Source organism: Pseudophryne corroboree, chromosome 2, assembly GCF_028390025.1.
Source record: "Pseudophryne corroboree isolate aPseCor3 chromosome 2, aPseCor3.hap2, whole genome shotgun sequence".
NCBI classification, from domain to species: Eukaryota; Metazoa; Chordata; class Amphibia; order Anura; family Myobatrachidae; genus Pseudophryne; species Pseudophryne corroboree.
The window spans coordinates 827,919,632-827,940,221 of record NC_086445.1 but is presented as its reverse complement, the minus strand read 5'-3'; the positions used below and the strand labels follow the sequence as shown (position 1 = coordinate 827,940,221).

The 20,590-nt window shown below is 46.1% G+C and overlaps 1 protein-coding gene and 1 long non-coding RNA gene across 6 annotated transcripts in view; one reads left to right on the top strand and one right to left on the bottom strand.

Annotated features, from left to right (window-relative positions):
* The window catches only part of POLA1 (DNA polymerase alpha 1, catalytic subunit), a 1,252,649-nt gene that overhangs the window by 1,224,379 nt on the left and 7,680 nt on the right, over positions 1–20,590 (top strand). The window lies entirely within an intron of this gene.
* The window catches only part of LOC135049813 (uncharacterized), a 76,543-nt gene continuing 58,090 nt past the window's right edge, over positions 2,138–20,590 (bottom strand). Inside the window, exon 3 of the long non-coding RNA XR_010241484.1 lies at positions 2,138–2,260. This is a non-coding gene — a long non-coding RNA (uncharacterized LOC135049813). The remainder of the gene's footprint in view (positions 2,261–20,590) is intronic.

Genomic DNA, 20,590 nt, shown 5'->3' with positions numbered 1-20,590 from the left:
ACGCGTCAACAAGAGGCTTTGGAGGTATTGTGCCAGGTCAAGGGACCCTCAGGCAGTAGCGGTGGACGCCCTGGTGACACCATGGGTGTTTCAGTCGGTCTATGTGTTCCCTCCTCTTCCTCTCATCTCAAAAATATTGAGAATCATAAGACGAAAAAGAGTGCATACAATACTCATTGTTCCAGATTGGCCTCGAATGGCCTGGTATTCAGATCTTCAGGAGATGCTCACGGAAGATCCATGGCCTCTTCCTCTCAGGGAGGACCTGTTGCAGCAGGGGCCCTGCGTGTTCCAAGACTTACCGCGGTTTCGTTTGATGGCGTGGCGGTTGAACACCGAATCCTAGCTGGGAAAGGTATTCCGGGGGAAGTCATCCCTACTCTGATAAAGGCTAGGAAGGAGGTGACGGCGAAACATTATCACCGTATTTGGAGGAAATATGTATCTTGGTGTGAAGCCAAGAATGCTCCTAAGGAAGATTCCACTTGGGCCGTTTTCTCCACTTTCTACAGACAGGAGTGGGTATGGGCCTAAAGTTAGGCTCCATTAAGGTACAGATTTCGGCCCTATCTATATTCTTCCAGAAGGAATTGGCTTCTCTCCCAGAAATCCAGAGTTTTGTAAAGGGAGTGCTACACATCCAGCCTCCTATTGTGCCCCCAGTGGCACCATGGGACCTTAACGTGGTGTTACAGTTCCTAAAATCTCACTGGTTTGAGCCTCTTCAAACAGTTGAATTAAAATTTCTCACTTGGAAGGTGGTCATGTTGTTGGCCTTGGCATCTGCAAGGCGAGTGTCCGAATTGGCTGCCTTTTCTCATAAGAGCCCCTATCTCATTTTCCATGTGGATAGAGCTGAGTTGAGGACTCGTTCTCAATTTTTGCCTAAGGTGGTGTCATCATTTCATATGAACCAACCTATTGTGGTGCCTGTGGCTACGGGGGACTTGGAGGATTCCAAATCCCTTGATGTAGTCAGGGCCTTAAAAATTTACGTAGCCAGGACGGCTCGGATTAGGAAAACAGAGGCACTGTTTGGCCTGTATGCAGCCAACAAGGTTGGCGCTCCTGCTTCTAAGCAGACTATTGCTCGCTGGATCTGTAACACGATTCAGCAGGCTCATTCTACGGCTGGATTGCCGTTACCAAATTCGGTAAAGGCCCATTCCACTAGGAAGGTGGGCTCTTCTTGTGCTGCTGCCTGAGGCGTCTCGGCTTTACAGCTTTGCCGAGCTGCTACTTGGTCGGGTTCAAACACTTTTGCAAAATTCTACAAGTTTGATACCCTGGCTGATGAGGACCTAGTGTTTGCTCAATCGGTGCTGCAGAGTTATCCGCACTTTCCCGCCTGTTTTGGAGCTTTGGTATAATCCTCATGGTCCTTACGGAGTCCCCAGCATCCTCTAGGACGTAAGAGAAAATAAGATTTTAAACCTACCAGTAAATCTTTTTCTCCTAGTCCGTAGAGGAAGCTGGGCGCCCGTCCCAGTGCGGACATATTTCTGCATGACTTGTATATAGTTGTTGCTTACATAAGGGTTATGTTACAGTTAAGATCAGTCGTTGGCTGATACTGTTTTGTTCATACTGTTAACTGGTTGCGTATTTTCCAGGTTATACGGTGTGGATGGTGTGGGCTGGTATGAATCTTGCCCTTAGATTAACAAAAATCCTTTCCTCGTACTGTCCGTCTCATCTGGGCACAGTTTCTCTAACTGAGGTCTGGAGGAGGGGCATAGAGGGAGGAGCCAGTGCACACCCATCTAAAGTTCTTTATAGTGCCCATGTCTCCTGCGGACCCCATCTATACCCCATGGTCCTTACGGAGTCCCCAGCATCCTCTATGGACTAGGAGAAAAAGATTTACCGATAGGTTTAAAATCTTATTTTTTTATTATTATAGCAGTGTTCTGTTGCAGTGATTTTGTATATGGGTGTGTTTTAGTTCAATCTACCAGGGTTTTGCACATTACCACTTTACGGCAGATGTAACGTGCAGAGAGAGATATTTGGGTGGGGTTGTGCCCAAACTGAAATCTAAATTGCAGTGTAAAAATAAAGCTGTCTAACATTTGTGGGCTACGTGCAAAAGCAGATTGTATTTACCTGCACAGAAAATATAAATTAGTTTGCTCCCCTTACTTTGCAAAATGGTTTGTTCCAGATACAAACTTAAGTGCTTTTTCTATCTTGCGTCCAAATCCGAATCAGGTCCATAGAGCAGGCAACATTCCCTTCTTTGTCAGGATGGGAGAGTTATCTGCAAAAATAAATGCATATGTAGCTGTAACTTGAAAGGACTAGCACCTCATTTTGGAACGCATATACTGTGTATTTACCTCACAAAGCAGTAAGTCTACCTGTTAATGTACACTGCTTGTCTTTCTTGGAACATGACTGTGTGTGTGTGTGTGTGTGTGTGTGTGTGTGTGTGTGTGTGTGTGTGTGTGTGTGTGTGTATATGTGTGTGTGTGTGTGTGTATATATATATATATATAGCGGGCTCCCTGCGCTCGCCACGCTTCGGGCTTTGCTCGCCACACTATTATATCCCCCCTCAGGTGGTGGCGTGGACCACCATCCGAGTGGGAATGGGGAGCTTGGGTCTGGATTTCGACTGCCAGTATTTCCACAGCTGCCAGGATCTCGACAGCCAGGTAGTTAACTGCATCCAATTATTTATATATATATATATATCTATCAGAGGCGGATTGGCCATAGGGTTCACAGGGAAGATTCCCGGTGGGCCGACGCACTCGTGGGGCCTGTTTTGTTTGAGGACATGTGGTCCTTTTTATAGACATATTGAATAAGATGCAAAATAATTTGAATATATGAAAATTACTGCCACTTAGCCTGTGATTGCAGATGATCTAGTGCACAGGCTCTCAAACTCGGTCCTCAGGACCCCACGCAGTGCAGGTCTCCTCACAGAATTGCAAGTGAAATAATTAGCTCCACCTGTGGACCTTTTAAAATGTGTCAGTGAGTAATTAATATACCTGTGCACCTGCTGGGTTACCTGCAAAGCATGCACTGTGTGGGGTCCTGAGGACCGAGTTTGAGAACCCCTGATCTAGTGTATGCCCTGTCTGCCTGCTTGGCTGACATATAAGATTGAGTGAATAGTGATTGGGATACGATTGGTGTAATAAGCAAGAAAATATATCTTTCTAAAGAATGATATAGTTTCCTGAATTCTGAAGGTGTATCATATAATGTGCTCATAATATTTAATTTAATTTTTTTTTAACATCCCCCTTGATGCTGGACATGCCCACTATCTGGAAAGTCTTGGGGGGAGGGTGCTGCTGCCATGGCCCATGGCTAGACCTTACACCTCTGGTGCTGCCCATGTGGGGCCACTAGTACAAATTTTTCCAGGGCCGCTTTTTGTTCCCAATCCGCCCCTGATATATATAAACTATTAGTGAAAACACAGCAGTAGACCATACCACATACCGATTTTACTTCATATGATATTTTCCATTGGATAAAATATGTACTATACACGATTTAAAGTATCCCGGTGTATATAGGATGACATTTATTATTTAACAGCTTTTCATACAGAATTCTGAAATTGCTTTTGTTAGGACATTTTGCCATGTCAAATTGCTGTACTTAACACTTTTTTACATTAAGTTCAAAATTATTGCTTTGTACTTTGTTTACCACACTATAGATTAAAAAATGTAAGGGAAAAATTCATAACTATGACAAATGTTATCTCCTTCTGGAGTTCTCAATGTAACACTTTAGTAAACCTCTTACTACAGTATCAACACAAATACATTAACCAAGGGGATGTAGTTATGTGACCGGCGGTCATATTACCAACGGCTACATCATGCTCCCCTTTAAATCCCAACAGTTGGCATGGACTATTGGCAGGGACTATTCCCACCGAGCCCGCAAGGGGCATGTTGCGCTCGCCCCTTCCCCCATGCCGGCCTTCAGCTGCCGGGATCCCCCTCCTTATGCTGACCGCCAGGATCCCCAGTGGCGGTAACACAAAGGCAGTTTGCACCATTGATCTGTTAAACTACCAGTATATTTGTGCATATTCAGGGTGTCATTCCCTTGAACTTAAGGTCAGTTCAAATACTGTATACTCTATTGAGGTTTATGCTCCTTAGGAAGTTTAAACCCATGACTTGTATGTATGTTGATGTTTCCAGTTCTTCTGAATTAAAAGTACTACCAGAGGCAAATCTCTCCCCAACATTGGTTTATCATAATCAATTCTGTAACCACCCTAAGTGTACAGAGTACAGCTGCTAGGTGGATCACGTGTCAGTGTCAGAACTCTATTTGTGTGTTTGAGTTTCTCAACAATGGGCAGTACATAGTGGTCCTCACAAAATGTTGCCCTGGACTCAAAAAAAAAGGTCTTCTGTTCTTCCTAAAACGTCTTTTAAATATATTGCTTTATCTTTGTGATCTTTCTTTTTATTTTTGTTTTGGACTAATTGAAGGATTTGAAAAAACATTTAGTAAGTGCATATTGTCATTTCTTATCCATTTTTTTGGCGCTGCACTTTAATAATCTGTATTTGCCCATCGATGGTTTCCACTTCACTTCTGGATTGTTTCCACTTCACTTTTTGCTCTAATTATGTAAAATGCGTCAGTAGAAAGACCATGAATTGTTGCCTTGCAACGACCTTTCTACTTTCATGATAAATTGGGCTTGTATTATCTTAGATGTCAGCAAGCTGAATGACTGACTGCTCATTTAAGGTAAATCTTGTTATTTGTAAACCCCACTGTTTATATATACGAGTATATATAGACTTCTACCTAATTTAGCCACTACTTTGCTAATGAATTTCACTTTTTCTTATAAGTCCTAGAGGATGCTGGGGTCCACTTCATGACCATGGGGTATAGACGGTTCCGCAGGAGCCATGGGCACTCTTAAGACTTTTCAATGGGTGTGAACTGGCTCCTCCCTCTATGCCCCTCCTCCAGACCTCAGTTTTAGAAATGTGCCCAGGCAGACTGGATGCACTCTAGGGGAGCTCTACTGAGCTTCTCTGAAAAGACTTATGTTAGGTTTTTTATATTCAGGGAGAACTGCTGGCAACAGTCTCCCTGCTTCGTGGGACTGAAGGGGCAGAAGAAGGAACCAACTTCCTGAAGAGTTTCATGGCTCTGCTTCTGGCTGACAGGACACCATTAGCTCCTGAAGGGTACTGAACGCTAGCCGTGTCTAGATGCTCACTCCCACAGCACGCCGTCACCCCCCTCATAGAGCCAGAAGTCAGAAGACAGGTGAGTAGAAGAAGACAGATCTTCTATCAAGTAAAGTGACGGCTGAGGTACAGCGCAGCGCGCCATTGCTGCCCACACACACAGGCACTGCAGGGAGGGTGCCCTGGGCAGCAAAAACACCTCTATAAACTGGCAAAAAGGAGGCATAAGATGCCCAGGCACAGCCCTACCCCCGCCAGTATAAAGATTATGAAAAGTTTCTGAGGTAAAAACGCGCCATTGTGGGGGCGGAGCTTCTTCCTCAGGCGGCTAGCACACTGCTCAGCGCCATTTTCTCTCTCCTCAGGCTGCAGAGATATCGCTGGTCCTCCTTCACTTCTGACTACAAGTATCAGGTGCACAAGCGAATTTGGTGCTGTACAAGTGTGTTTTACTGTGTAAAAAGCACTGCATGTCAGTGGGCATTCTGTGGTCACAGGCATTGGGTACTGGCGCTGGGGTTGTGAACTGGCTGCTCCTAAACTGTGTCCCTCTGACAGATTTTACTTTGGGTCTGTCCCCTATAAGTCCCAGTGTGTCTGTTTGTGTGTTGTAGACGTGTGTAAGACATGTCAGAGGCAGGGAGTTCCTCCCCGGAGGAAACCATTTTAGGGACACAGAAGTGTAATGTGGGGGCGCTGCCGGCACACCAAGAGCCTGCATGGGTGAAAGAAATACGTGATAGTATGCATCATATTAATAGGAGATTAGATAAGTCATGCTGAGTGCTGGAGAAAATCTGTGGAGGATGTGATTTTTCAGGGCTCTGTTATTCCATCCGCGGGCGATCCCACATAAGAGACCATTTGCGAATATTGTGAATACTGATACCGACACGGACACTGATTCTTGTGTCGATGATGGTGACTCCAGAGAAATAGATCATAAATTGGCAAAAAATATACAATATATGATTGTAGCTATAAGGGAAGTTCTGGAAGTCACAGAAGCCACTCCTGTACCTCAGGAGAAGGCTTATTTTTATAAAGAAAAGTAATCCAAGGTCACTTTCCCTCCTTCCCACAAGCTTAATACTCTCTTTGAAGGGATGTGGGTGAATCCCGAAAAGAAATTTCGTATTCCCAAGAGAATTCAGATAGCTTATCCTTTCCCGGTGGAGGACAGGAAAAAAATGTGTGTCACCCCCTGTGTTAGACAGTGCACTGTCCAGGTTGACAAAGAAGGTAATTCTCCCTGCACCTGGCACGGCTTCACTAAAAGAGCCCGGCAGACCGAAAGATGGAAACTATATTGAAATCCATTTATGTTGCCAATGGTACGCTGCTCTGGCCCACAATTGCTTGCGCATGGGTGAGTCGCGCTATTGAAAAATGGTCAGAAAGCGTGTCATCAGAAATTGACACGATTGATAAAGATGAGTTACTCCTTAAGTTAGGGAATATCAAAGACGCTGCCGCATACATGCTAGAAGCGATGAAAGATATTGGACTCTTGAGTTCACAAGCCGCTACCATGGCAGTATCGGCTCGGCGGGCGTTGTGGATTCGCCAGTGGAACGCGGATGCAGATTCCAAAAGAAATATGGAGGCTCTCCCAAATAAAGGTGAGGCCTTATTTGGCGATGGACTGGATGCGTTAGTCTCTGCGGCTACCGCAGGTAAGTCGACATTTTTGCCCTCTGCGCCTGCACCAGCAAAAAAGACATATCACCCGCACATGCAGTCCATTCGGCCCAATAAATACAAAAAAGCGAGTGGTTCTCCCTTCTTTGCAGGAAAGGGAAAGAAGTCCACAGCGGCTTCACGTTCCCAGGAGCAGAAGTCTACCCCTACTTCTGCCAAATCTTCAGCATGACGCTGGGGCTCCTTTGCGGGAGGCCGCTCGGGTGGGGGCACGTCTCAAACTGTTCAGCCAAGGTTGAATTCTGTCCCGCCTGGATCCCTGGGTGTTGCAAATAGTGTCCCAGGGATGCAAACTGGAGTTTCAAGACGTTCCCCTATGCCGATTTTTCAAATCAACCTTGCCAGCTTCTCTTCCGGAAAGGGAAGCAGTAACAGCGGCAATCTGAAAATTATGTCAGGATCAGGTCATAGTCCTGGTACCTTTGTCACAACAAGGGGAGGGGTTTATTCAAGCCTTTTTGTAGTTCCGAAGCCGGACGGCTCGGTCAGACCGATCCTAAACCTAAAAAATCTGAATCTCTACTTGAAACGATTCATGTTCAAAATGGAATCACTGAGGGCAGTGATTTCCAGTCTGGAGGAGGGGGACTTCATGGTGTCTGTAGACATAAAGGATGCTTACCTGCGTGTTCCCATTTATCCTTCTCACCAGGCTTATCTGAGATTCGCGGTTCAGGATTGCCATTACCAATTCCAGACGTTACCTTTCGGTCTCTCCACGGTGCCGAGGGTATTCACCAAGGTGATGGCGGAGATGATGGTTCTCCTGCGTCAAAAAGGAGTCAATATAATTCCTTATCTGGATGATCTGATAAAGGCGAGATCCAGGGAGCAGTTGTTACAAAACATCACACTCTCCTTGTCAATACAGCATGGTTGGATCATAAATTATCCAAAGTTACAGTTGGAACCGACGACAAGATTGTCTTTTCTCGGGATGATTCTGGACACAGAAGTTCAGAGAGTATTTCTTCCGGTGGAAAAGGCTATGGAAATCCAGAAAATGGTAAAACAGATATTGAAACCATCAAGTGTGTCGATCCATCAGTGCATTCGGTTGTTGGGGAAGATGGTGGTGGCCTATGAGGCCATACAGTTTGGCAGGTTCCATGCCGGAGTATTCTAGTGGGACCTGTTGGACAAGTGGTCGGGATCCCACCTACACATGCATCGGTAGATAATCCTGTCGTCAAAAGCCAGGATTTCGCTCCTGTGGTGGCTACACAGTTCTCACCTACTAGAGGGACGCAGGCTCGGGATTCAGGACTGGGTCCTGGTAACCACGGATGCAAGTCTCCGAGGCTGGGGAGCTGTCACTCAGGGGGAAAGCTTCCAAGGAAGATGGTCAAGTCAGGAAGCCTGCCTTCACATAAATGTGCTGGAATTGAGAGCCATTTACAACGGCCTTCAACAAACGGTACATCTTCTTCAAGATCATCCCGTGCAGATCCAGTCGGACAATGTAACAGCAGTCGCGTACATAAACAGGCAGGGTGGAACGAAAAGCAGAGCGACAATGGCAGAGGTGACGAAGATCCTCCTCTGGGCAGAAAGACATGTAAAGGCTCTGTCTGCAATTTTCATTCCGGGAGTAGACAACTGGGAAGCAGACTTCCTCAGCAGACACTATCTCCATCCAGGAGAGTGGGGCCTCCACCAAGAAGTCTTCGCAGAGGTGACAAGTCTTTGGGGAGTTCCTCAAGTAGACATGATGACATCTCGTCTCAACCAGAAGCTTCAGAAATATTGTTCCTGGTCAAGAGACCCTCAAGCAATAGCAGTGGATTTGCTAGTGGCCCAGTGGGTGTTCCGGTCGATGTATGTCTTACCTCCACTTCCACTGATCCCAAAAGTGCTCAGGATCATAAGAAGAACAAGAGTTCAAGCAATCTTCATTGCCCCAGACTGGCCAAGGAGCGCTTGGTACCCAGATCTTCAGGAGTTGCTTATAGAAGATCCTCAGCCTCCTCCTCTTTGCGAGGACCTGCTGCAGCAGGGGCTGTGCGTGTATCAAGACTTACCGCGGCTACGTTTGACGGCATGGCTGTTGAGCGCCGGATCCTAGCCTGAAAGGGTATTCCCAAGGAAGTCATCCCCACCCTTATTCAGGCCAGGAAAGGAGTAACGTCGAAACATTACCACCGTATTTGGAGAAAATGTGTGTCTTTGTGTGAATCCAAGAAGGCTCCTACGGAAGAGTTTCAGTTGGGACGTTTTCTCTATTTTCTGGTGTGGAGGCGGGCCTCCAATTGGGGTCGATCAAGGTCCAGATTTCGGCCTTGTCAGTGTTCTTCCAAAAACAATTGGCCTCTCTTTCAGAGGTTCAGACCTTCGTGAAAGGGGTTCTGCACATCCAGCCTCCATTTGTGCCTCCAGTGGCACCATGGGACCTTAATGTGGTGTTGCAGTTCCTTCAATCGGATTGGTTTGAGCCTCTACAAGAGATAGAGTTGAAGTTTCTCACTTGGAAAGTGGTGATGCTTTTGGCATTGGCATCCGCACGGCGGGTGTCTGCATTGGGGACCTTGTCTCACAAGAGCCCTTACCTGATCTTACATGAAGATGGGGCAGAGTTGAGAACTCGTCAACATTTTCTTCCAAAGGTGGTTTCATCTTTCCACATAAACCAACCTATTGTGGTGCCAGTAGTTACTGACACGTTCACTGAGTCAAAGTCTCTAGATGTGGTTAGGGCTTTGAAGATTTATGTAGCTAGAACAGCTCGAATGCGGAAAACAGAGTCTTTGTTTGTCCTGTATGCTCCCAACAAGATTGGGTGTCCTGCTTCCAAGCAGACTATTGTGCGTTGGATCAGAGGTACGATTCAGCACGCTCATACTACGCCTGGATTGCTGTTACCGAAATCGATGAAGGCCCATTCCACTAGGAAAGTGGGCTCATCCTGGGAGGCTGCCCGGGTCGTCTCTGCATTACAACTTTGCCGAGAAGCTACTTGGTCGGGGTCAAACACATTTGCAAAATTCTACAAGTTTGACACCTTGGCTGATGAAGACCTCAAGTTCGGTCAATCGGTGCTGCAGGGTCATCCGCACTCTCCCGCCCGTACTGAAGCTTTGGTATAAACCCCATGGTCATGAAGTGGACCGCAGCATCCTCTACGGACTAGGAGAAAAGGATTTACCGGTAGGTATCAAAATCCTGTTTTCATGTTCTTCTGTTTCCTGTTGCACAAACCAATATGATTTGTACTAACTACTTTACATATATAAGAAAAATCATGGCTTCTATAAAAATGCTGTTACATTCAACCTGTTGAAACAGAATATAGCAGATTAGCTAATGTGGATTTCCTTTCATAAATGTGCATTTTTACTTTTTCTAGCAGATACTGAAATTCAACTAATTGAAGCTTGTGTACTCTTGTGTACATGATCTTAACACATCAATACCCAATTAGCAATTTGTTGAAAAAGAATTAAAATTACCATAGTGGGTATATCCATATTTGTCTCCTGATTTGTTTTCTACAGATAGCGTTTTCTTTGAAATGCTAATAGGGACAGGAAAATAAGCTGCAACTGTCTTGACATATTACAGCTTGTTTTGACACCAAAATATTCGAATTCATTTTCCCAATTGAAAGCTTATTTGCCCCACAATAATTTTAATTTTACTTGTATTAAATAAAAAAAAGTACATGACATTATCTTCTGTGAAACAGTTGCATTTTTGTTCTAAATTAAGTAATGTGCTGCTTGGTGTAAAATTCCATTATTACTTAACTGTCTCCTTTTACCCTCATCTTTGCTGTAAACTATTTTGTGGACAAATTTAATTTGGTAATCTATGCTGAATTAAAAGACAATGTTAACATACTGTTAATGGGAGAAGGAGGGGGGGTTGTGACAGTTTTAAGGCTTTTACAGAGTCATTATTACATTTTATTTATAAGGCGCAGCAAGTGGTTTGCACTGCCATACATACGGCACACATTAGAACAATACAGGGTACACCGAACTTAACATTACAGTAACTGAAAAACTAATAGACCATAGGTAAAAAAAAAAAAATGAGTCCCGCAGTTATCAGTACACAATACAGCTGAGATGTAAGGAAGCAAATGAGTGATCGGTGTACTACTGGGACAGGCAGCCATTGGAAGAGATGAACGGGTACAAGTGAGAGGAGATGCAGGTATAGACCGTCGCTGAGTAGGAGAGAGCTGTAATTGAAGTGTGAGAGAAGAGTGCTGTGAGAACAAGAGGGGCCCTGCTCCAAGGAGCTTACAATCTGGGGGGCGGGAGGCAGCTTTGAGGAACAGGTGGGTTTTCATTGTCCGTTTAAAGCTTTACAAGGTCGGGGAGAGTGTAAAACAACGAGGGAGCTTGTTCCAGTGAAGGGGGGCAGTGCGGGCAAATTCACGGATTTGCACATGGGATGCAGTATCCAGGGTAGAGGTGAAACGATGGTCATTGGCCGATTACAGAAGACGGGAGGGAGGGAGTATGTAGGGAGATGAGGTTGTAGATGTAGGGAGCAGTGGAGTTAGATAGGGCTTTGTATGTAAGGATTACCAGTTTGAAGAGGATTCTGTAGGGGAATGGGAGCCAGTGCAGGTTTTGTTGAAGGGGAGTGGGAGAGGAAGATAAGTCTAGCTCCGGAGTTGAGAACAGATCGGAGGAGAGCGAGGTGGGAGGACAGTGAGGAGAATGTTGCAATAGTTGAGCCGTGAGATGGCCAGTGAATGGATATTAACTTTAGTCGCACTTTGATGCAACAGGATTGAGCCAGAAATTTGACATGGGGGGTGAAAGAGAGTGAGTAGTCAAGAGCGATGCCGAAGCTTTGGAGTTGGTGAACAGGGGGGATGATGGTGTTGTAAACAGCGCTAGAGAGATTGGGGGCTGGAGACTGGATGGGGAAAAGATGATGAGTTCAGTTTTGTCCATGTTGAGCTTCAGGGAGTGCTTAGACATCCAGGAATAGATGGTGGCAAGGCGGCTGAATACTCGAGTGAGGCCAGGAGAGTAGAGGTATAGTTGTGCATAGAGGTGATATTGAAGGCCGAAGGAGCTTATGAGCGCACCCAGTAAAGAGCTGTACAGGGAGAAGAAAAAGGGGGACAAGGACAGAACTCTGGGGGACGCCAACGGGGATGATGGAAGGGGGTGAGGTGGAGCCAGGAGGCAGACACCGTAAAGGAGTGGTTAGTGAGGTAAGAGGTGAACCAGGCAAGGACAGTGCTAGTGAGGCCAATGGTCTGGAAGGTTTGGAGGAGTGGGTGATCCACGGTGTTGAAGGCAGCAGTATGTCCACGAGAATGAGCAGAGAGAAGTGACTCCTGGATTTGGCCAAAAGCAGTTCATTGGTGATTTTGACCAGGGCAATTTAAGTGCAGTGGGTGAAACCCAGATTGAAGAGAATCAAGAATGGATTTGTCAGAGAGGTAGCTGATGAGCCAGCCGTATACCAGACGCTTAAGTAGTTTGGAGGTGAACGAGATAAGAGGGCAGGAGGAGACCATCTGGTTGGGGTAGGTCATGGTGGATAGAAGAGAGAGAGTATAGAGGGAGGATATGATAGCTGGGACAAGAGACCCAAGATTGCGTCTGGTGACTGGGTCTTGGCGTGGGGAGGAGAGGAGATCAGAGGGTGAAAGAGTGTAAATGGTGATCAGAGAGGATGAAGGGAGAGTTGGAGAGGTCAGATGGACCACACTGTTGGGTGAAGAGAAGGTCAAGAGAGTAGCCGAGACAGTGAGTGGGGTAGTGGTCCATCGAGAAAGGCCAAAGGAGGAAGACATGGCGAGAAGCAACAGCCAGGGGGAGGGGTTGGCGGTTAGATGACCGCCACATGAAGGTGAATGGGATAGAAGAAGCAGATAGAGTGGACCTCAAAGGTGGAGAAAATGAGGGAGGGTTCTGATGGGATTACGTGTGAGGTTCATTTCTGGGAGAGGAGGATGCCCACTCCACCACCTTGGCGTTCGTCAGGACTGATAGAGTTGGTGAAGGAGAAGCCCCCACAGGAGAGGGCAGCAGGGACGATGGAGTCAGAGGAGAAGAGTCAGGTTTCGGCCATGGCGAGAAGGTTAAGAGAGGGGTTGATGAAAAGGTTGTGGATAGCGGGCAGCTTGTTGCAGATTGATCAGACATTCCAGAGTGCACAGGAGGAAGGTAGGGAAAGGAGGAGTCACATCACCTGAAGGATCTCTGGTATATCTCCAAATTTCATGTTAATATATCATCACACTTTACACTAACACACTCAACAGCTAACAGAGTTTTGAAGAGTCATTATTTTCAAGCCACTGCATATGCCATTATTATGAAGACATGGCTTTTTAAGTAGTAGAAAGTATTTAACAGACAAAGTATATTGTGGGGGGGGGTTTCTGATGCTATGCGCCATTGAAAATAGCCCCCTTTGTAATAATCCTACTGAGAGCAGTCAATATCTCATCAGAGCATGAGATACATAGTGCACATCAGGAGCAATGTCCTCTTTTTTTCCCCTGCATGACATTAGCATGCATGTACATTTTTTCCACAGTTACTTCGTATATTGGTGTAGTTCAAATGCATTATAATTTCATGCTGTGATTAGAAATGAATTTTGACTTTAGCATAACTTGTTAGTAAGACTTGGTATTGAGATCCCGTCTGTCAGATGGCCGGTGGCTCACTGCACTTGCCACAGGTTGTTTCCAGCGGGCTAGTCAGTGTTCTGATGCCAGCGCCGGTATTGTGACGGCAGTCTCCTGACCGCCGGTCACGTAACCGCATCCCTTTAGTAAGGGCTGTAGCTGCCTCTAAGCAAGTCTTGTGCAGCTTCTTATTTGAACTTGAAAGGCAAATCAGACTGTCAGCTGTGATTTTATGTAGGAGTATCACAGCGGGATGCCGATGATCATGTGACCGACGCTGAAATCCTGACACCACTCTGATCCCGACACCGGAACACCGAATTCCTATATCCCGAAGGTAACTATTGGGGCCACTGTTAGGGTTAGGACCCAGGGGAGGTTATAGCTAGGTACTAAAATAGTGGTTATCCGTATCACAGCCCCACCGCCATCCACAAATCTTAGCCCTAGCCCCCACCCCCAATAACTAAACCCTAGTCGCCACCCAAGGTGGGTTAGAGTAGGTGACGGGAAAGGGGTAAAATAATTACCCCATCCCCTGTCAGCATTCTAATTGTCCTGATGCCGGTCGTCACAGCCATGTAGCTGTAATTGTTATTATTTTTTTTATTTTGTTTGTGGTATCACTTTCTCTCATTAATGTAATTGGTCCCTAGCATACAGTAGTAATGACAAGTGGTATTGTATAGAACAGCAAATACCCCTTAAGCATATCATTACTTTACATATTTCGCAATTGCACTTTATTTTACTTCCGTTATTTTCTTTAACATCCTACTGGATGCTGGGGACTCCGTAAGGACCATGGGGAATAGACGGGCTCCGCAGGAGACAGGGCACTCTAAGAAAGAATTAGGACTACTGGTGTGCACTGGCTCCTCCCTCTATGTCCCTCCTCCAGACCTCAGTTAGAATCTGTGCCCGTACAGAGCTGGGTGCTCTTTAGTGAGCTCTCCTGAGCTTGCTAAAAAGAAAGTTTTTTATTAGGATTTTTTATTTTCAGAGAGATCTGCTGGCAACAGACTCTCTGCTACGTGGGACTGAGGGGAGAAGAAGCAAACCTACTAACTGCGGATAGGTCGTGCTTCTTATGCTACCGGACACCATTCGCTCCAGAGGGATCAAACACAGGAACGCACCCTTGGTCGTCCGATCCCAGAGCCGCGCCGCCGCCCCCCTCGCAGAGCCAGAAGCCGGCGTGTGAAGCAAGAAGACGTCACAAGCGGCGGCAGAAGACTCCAGTCTTCATATGAGGTAGCGCACAGCACTGCAGCTGTGCGCCATTGCTCCCACATTAAACCCACACACTCCGGTCACTAGGGTGCAGGGCGCAGGGGGGGGCGCCCTGGGCAGCAATTAGGTACCTCTTGGCAAAAGCAGCATATATACAGTTGGGCACTGTATATATGCATGAGCCCCTGCCATTATTTTACACAAAATTGCGGGACAGAAGCCCGCCGCTGAGGGGGCTGGGCTTCTTCCTCAGCACTCACCAGCGCCATTTTCTCTCCACAGCTCCGCTGAGAGGAAGCTCCCCAGGCTCTCCCCTGCAGAAGCACGATAGAAGAGGGTGAAAAGAGAGGGGGGGCACATAAATTTGGCGTAAAAACAATATATACAGCAGCTACTGGGTTAACACTACGTTACTGTGTGATTCCTGGGTCATATAGCGCTGGGGTGTGTGCTGGCATACTCTCTTTCTGTCTCTCCAAAGGGCCTTGTGTGGGAACTGTCTTCACATAGAGCATCCCCTGTGTGTGTGTGTGTGTGGTGTGTCGGTACGTGTGTGTCGACATTTCTTAGGTAAAAGGCTCTAGAGCAAATATGTGCGTGTGAGGGTGTCTCCGTCGACAACGCCGACACCTGTTGGATATGTGTAATTAAGTGCTAAGGTGAATTTATTGCACAAAAGATTAGAGAACAGACAGGAAATCTACCCATGTCTGTCCCTCTGTCGCAGAGACCTTCAGTGTCTCTCAATGCTCACTATCCAAAATAATAAACACTGATGTCGACACGGAGATTGACTCCAGTGTCGACTACGATAATGCAAAGTTACAGCCAAAATGGCAGAAAAGTATTCAATATATGATTATTGTAATAAAAGATGATTTGCATATCACTGATGACTCATCTGTCCCTGACACAAGGGTACACATGTTTAAGGGGAAGAAAGCTGAGGTAAATTTCCCTCCTCACATGAGGAAAAAGATCGGGAATCTCCAGACAAGAGACTGCAGTTTCCCACAAAGAATTCTCAGGCAGTATCCTTTCCCCACTAGGGCCAGGATACGATGGGAATCTTCCCCTGGGTGTCACGTTTGCCCAAAAGGTAACCTGTCGTAACAGCTATTTTCAGGGATCCTGCAGATAGCGTGCACATTCTGGTACACTACTCAGACCGGCGATTGTGTCGGCATGGGTTTATAGCGCTGGGGCAGCGTGGACAGGTACCTTATCAGCACTTGGTCCACAGCTACTTGGTCGGGTTCAAACACGTTTGCAAAATTCTACAAGTTTGATACCCTAGCTGAGGAGGACCTTGTGTTTGCTCATTCGGTGCTGCAGAGTCATCCGCACTCTCCCGCCCGTTTGGGAGCTTTGGTATGATCCCCATGGTCCTTACGGAATCCCCAGCATCCACTAGGACGTTCGAGAAAATAAGATTTTACTTACCGGTAAATCTATTTCTCGTAGTCCGTAGTGGATGCTGGGCGCCCGTCCCAAGTGCGGACTTCTTCTGCAATACTTGTATATAGTTATTGCTTAACTAAGGGTTATGTTATGTTTGCGTCAGGTTGTCTGATGCTCTGTTGTTGTTCATAATGTTAACTGGGTAAGTTATCACAAGTTATACGGTGTGATTGGTGTGGCCTGTATGTGTCTTACCCTGGATTCCAAAATCCTTTCCTTGTACTGTCAGCTTTTCCGGGCACAGTTTCCTTAACTGAGGTCTGGAGGAGGGACATAGAGGGAGGAGCCAGTGCACACCAGTAGTCCTAATTCTTTCTTAGAGTGCCCTGTCTCCTGCGGAGCCCGTCTATTCCCCATGGTCCTTACGGAGTCCCCAGCATCCACTACGGACTACGAGAAATAGATTTACCGGTAAGTAAAATCTTATTTTTTTCTGCTACCCTGTGTTATGAACCACAGGTAGTGGTTCATTCCTGTTTTCCGTTTATGTATTTTATGTTATAGTTCTCTTGCAGGCCAGGATTTCCCTTTGCTCTGGTTTAGAAGACTCTTGTTTGCTGCCGGTGGTGAGTCTGTGTAATTGCAGCCTGTTTCCATGTGTTTGGCCTCACATGTCTGTTAATTGCACCTGTCAGTTTGGAGTCGTGCAACAGGGCAGCTGCACGACATAATTAATTAGGGCTCTCTGTTATATTCTGGTTCAGTGCAATACACAGACGCCGGTGATAGTTCTGAGCTAGTTCCCGAGCTCCTGTCTAGCAGTGTCTGTCTAGCTGCTTCCAGCCTTGATCCAGTGTCTGATCCAGTGGCTTTGTCTATTCCTGATCCTGATTCGGTATCCTGTTCCTTGGTGTCCACTGCTCAGTCGTTGGAACTCTGCCTGTCCTCTGGTACTGAGAGCCTGTGTCGGCTACATTGGGGGTTCCTGTCCGTTTGTCAGTATTTGTACCGGTTCCGTGAGTAGCGGCTTTGCCGCGTCCGTCGGCCAAGGCCGCTGTATTCTTTAGTTTCTAGTTACTGGTGTTTTTGCAGAGGGTTCTGCATATTCTGTCACCGCCTGTACACAACAGTATTGTGTCGGCGTGTGGACAGCATTTCCTTTGTTGTTGTTTATCCTGGCGGCTGTGCCGCACATACTTTAAGTTCTGTAGCGCCCCTAACTCTGTATTTCTGTCTTTAGTTAGAGGTTCCCCTTGTCATCACCCTGTCTCGGTTCACGCCTTGTCTCACATTAAGACCTGGGGGCATCGGAGTTGGGCAGACCTAATCCGCCCTTCAAACGCGGCTGCCGTGGGCCCAAGAAACCATAGTCACGCAGGCGTGGGCTGACAACGAGGGTGAGACAATGGAGTCAGGTTTCCTTAGGGGTTGCTGCTGAGCTCCGTATCTATTGTAGCTTTACGTTCCTGTACATGGGAGTACCAAGTACAGTGAACGTAACACCCTGGGCCATTTACACATCCCACTGTTCCTGGGAAATGAGGGGGCATGACCTAATCCAGAAGGCATGACAATGCCCCCTCCAAAAAAAAGCTATGTCAAATATTATTCACTGCACTTGTACTCCTTGGCAGCTGGTACAGACACTCTGATAGAAAGTACAACTGTTAAAATAGAGTTCAAATTGTGTCTGAAATTATATAGTGGTTTAATACCCCAGTTTACAACACCATGCTTATATTTTTAACTGATTATTGAAACACCCTATTGTGAATACTAATTCTCCAGGTGACATCTAGTCAATCTTGCACTGGACAAAGTGTCTTTTGGAACCTATGACTGAAGCTCTTCTTTGCCTATCTTGAAATGTTTTTGCCAACAAGTGCTGTGATATTGCACAACTGGCCTGATGATGGATCATATCTTGTTTGGTCCCAACACACCCCCATGCCTGATGTTGATCTGAGCAAAAAGGACAGTAAAGACACCAATTGTCCGTACTGTGCCTTTACTAACAGCCACTTGTGGTGCTGGAAGAAAATCTGCACTTCACGTCTAGCAGTAGAATCTTGCCAATGTAATTACAGTGTAGAATTAGATCTAACATGCCCTGGGTAAATGAAGCTACAAAGCGCTTGTATTTTTGAACAATCATTTGAACATGGACCTTAAGTCTTTTACTGATTTTCGCATTGCCAATTGTCTACCTGCGCTTCATTAATCTCTGTTTCAGATGAACGTTCCTCACAATTGTTTTTTTTTCTTCGGGTTTCATAGGGTTCCACAGGAAGAACATTGGGGTTGTAAGTCGCGGATGAAAGTCCGAGCACCAAACAGTTAAGCTTTCAGGCTTCCGAGAATGCTCGTCTCCTCTCCTCTATAACCCCGCCTCCATGCTAAGGCAGGTCAGTTTTTTGTTGGTGCCAGCAGTAAAGCTGGTTACACCTTTACAGGGGGCTGCTATAGCAGCTCTATGCTTTCACATTTAAAAGTTTGTTTGTTTTTTCCTTTTTTGAGCTTGTCAGCGCTGTAAGTCTGTCAGACTTCAGCACTACAGCTCCATCACTCCACGCTGGCACTGAAAGTCCCGCGTGGCCAATGCCGAGACGGGTACTTGGGGCCGCACACCGTGTCTAGCACTGCTCACAGTTGGAACCGCAAGGACTGCGTGGCTGGCATATGGGGGCAGGTAAGAGGGTCCCATCTTAATAGGACCCACTTTTAAATTGCGGTTTGCCGCGTGTCCCTGGAGACGGACCGCGGCGCTGGTGTGGACACTGGCCCCGGTCTGGGATTCTACTAGACCACCAGGGCATATAAGGTACAGGTTTTAGTGTATACACTAAATTTATAAAGGCCTTTAGTACCTGGGGTGGAACACCAGCAAGGGGAGGCAGCGCTTAACCAGTAGCCTCTCCCCCCAGCTTTGGCTGTCAGTCTACTACAGATTTCCCACCCATCAGCTGTAAACAACACTCCCTCCTTTATTCAGAGACCAGGGCAGCAATCAAGGTCTCCGGGAACGCTGGGATCAGTTTCCCTGTAATATCGTCTCTAAGGAGCCAGGTTTTTACAAACACTTCTATCCTACCTGCTTTTAAAAACAGGCTGAGTAGTTGATTCAAGTGCTCATTGCAGCTATATTATTGTGTATTTATCTGCATTGTATGTGACTTGTGCTAGTTCTGCTGTCTGATTTATGTTTTTCTCTGGTGTGTGTGTGTGTGTGTGTGTGTGTGTGTGTGTGTGTGTGTGTGTGTGTGTGTGTGTGTGTGTGTGTGTGTGTGTATAGCTATCACTTTTCTTTACCCTGTGAAACAGGTGCTTTCAGGGTTATTCTGAGTAGCAGTTAAATTGCTGACTTTTGTCACATACTACTCTTGATTATACAGTTACTGATGCCATAAAAGCGTGTGACTGTGACACACAAATTTAGCAGTTATTGTATGTCTAACACGGCAAAAGGTCGCAAACAGTGAAAGACCCCACTATTGCTTTCATGTAAAATGTGCTCTGCAGGGTTATCTGCACAGGATGTTGTACAAGATGGGCTATGTGTTAATTGTTATACACATTCTAGTCAAACAACTCCTGTACCTACACAGGAACCTCCCTGGGCTTCCTTTACACAAATATTGGATACTCTGGTGGACAGACTTAAACCAGCCATGGGTGCCCCTATGCCAGTACCAGCCACAGATACAAATCCACCCTGGGTGTAAACTCTGGCGATTTCAGTTCAAAGCCTGGCGCAGATATCTGTGTAATATATAGGAGGAAGGTGAAGAGAATACTCTCTCTGTCACGGATTCATGTGTAGCAGTGGAGGAGGCTTCTATTACTGTAGATGTACCAGTATTAATAGATAGAATTAACCTGTGGCTGTCGCTAAGACAACTAATGTATTTAAACGACAAAATACTCAAATTAGAATTTCTATAGTCTTACCATCTGATGGAAAATAGACAGAGGAAACTTTTTACCAGGGGTGTTCCAAGGTTCCTGTCTAAGCAACTCTCATCTCGCTATCCTATCCCTGCAGGGATTGTGCGAGGTGGGAGACTCCTCCGGCGGATTCTCATATCACACGTTTGGTGAAGACTTCTACTTTACCTGTCACTACCATTAAAGGAGACCACATCTTTTAACTGATGTGTGCTGAAAATAGGCCTACAGTCACAGCCAGATGGGCAGCAAAAGCTATTGAATCTTGGTTACAGGCAATAGAGGAGGAATTGCAGGTAGATATTTCATAAGGAGTGAAGACTCTATTTGTATTATTTCAAGAAAGCGACTCCTTACATTGGTGAAGCGCTATCTGATGCTGGTGTGTTGTTGGCAAAAGCGTCTGCAACGTCAGTGCTGGCAAGACGCATTATCTGATTATGTTCTACTAAAGAAGAATCCAAGAAAACTCTCAAAGTACTTCCCTTTGCAGGAGATATTCTGT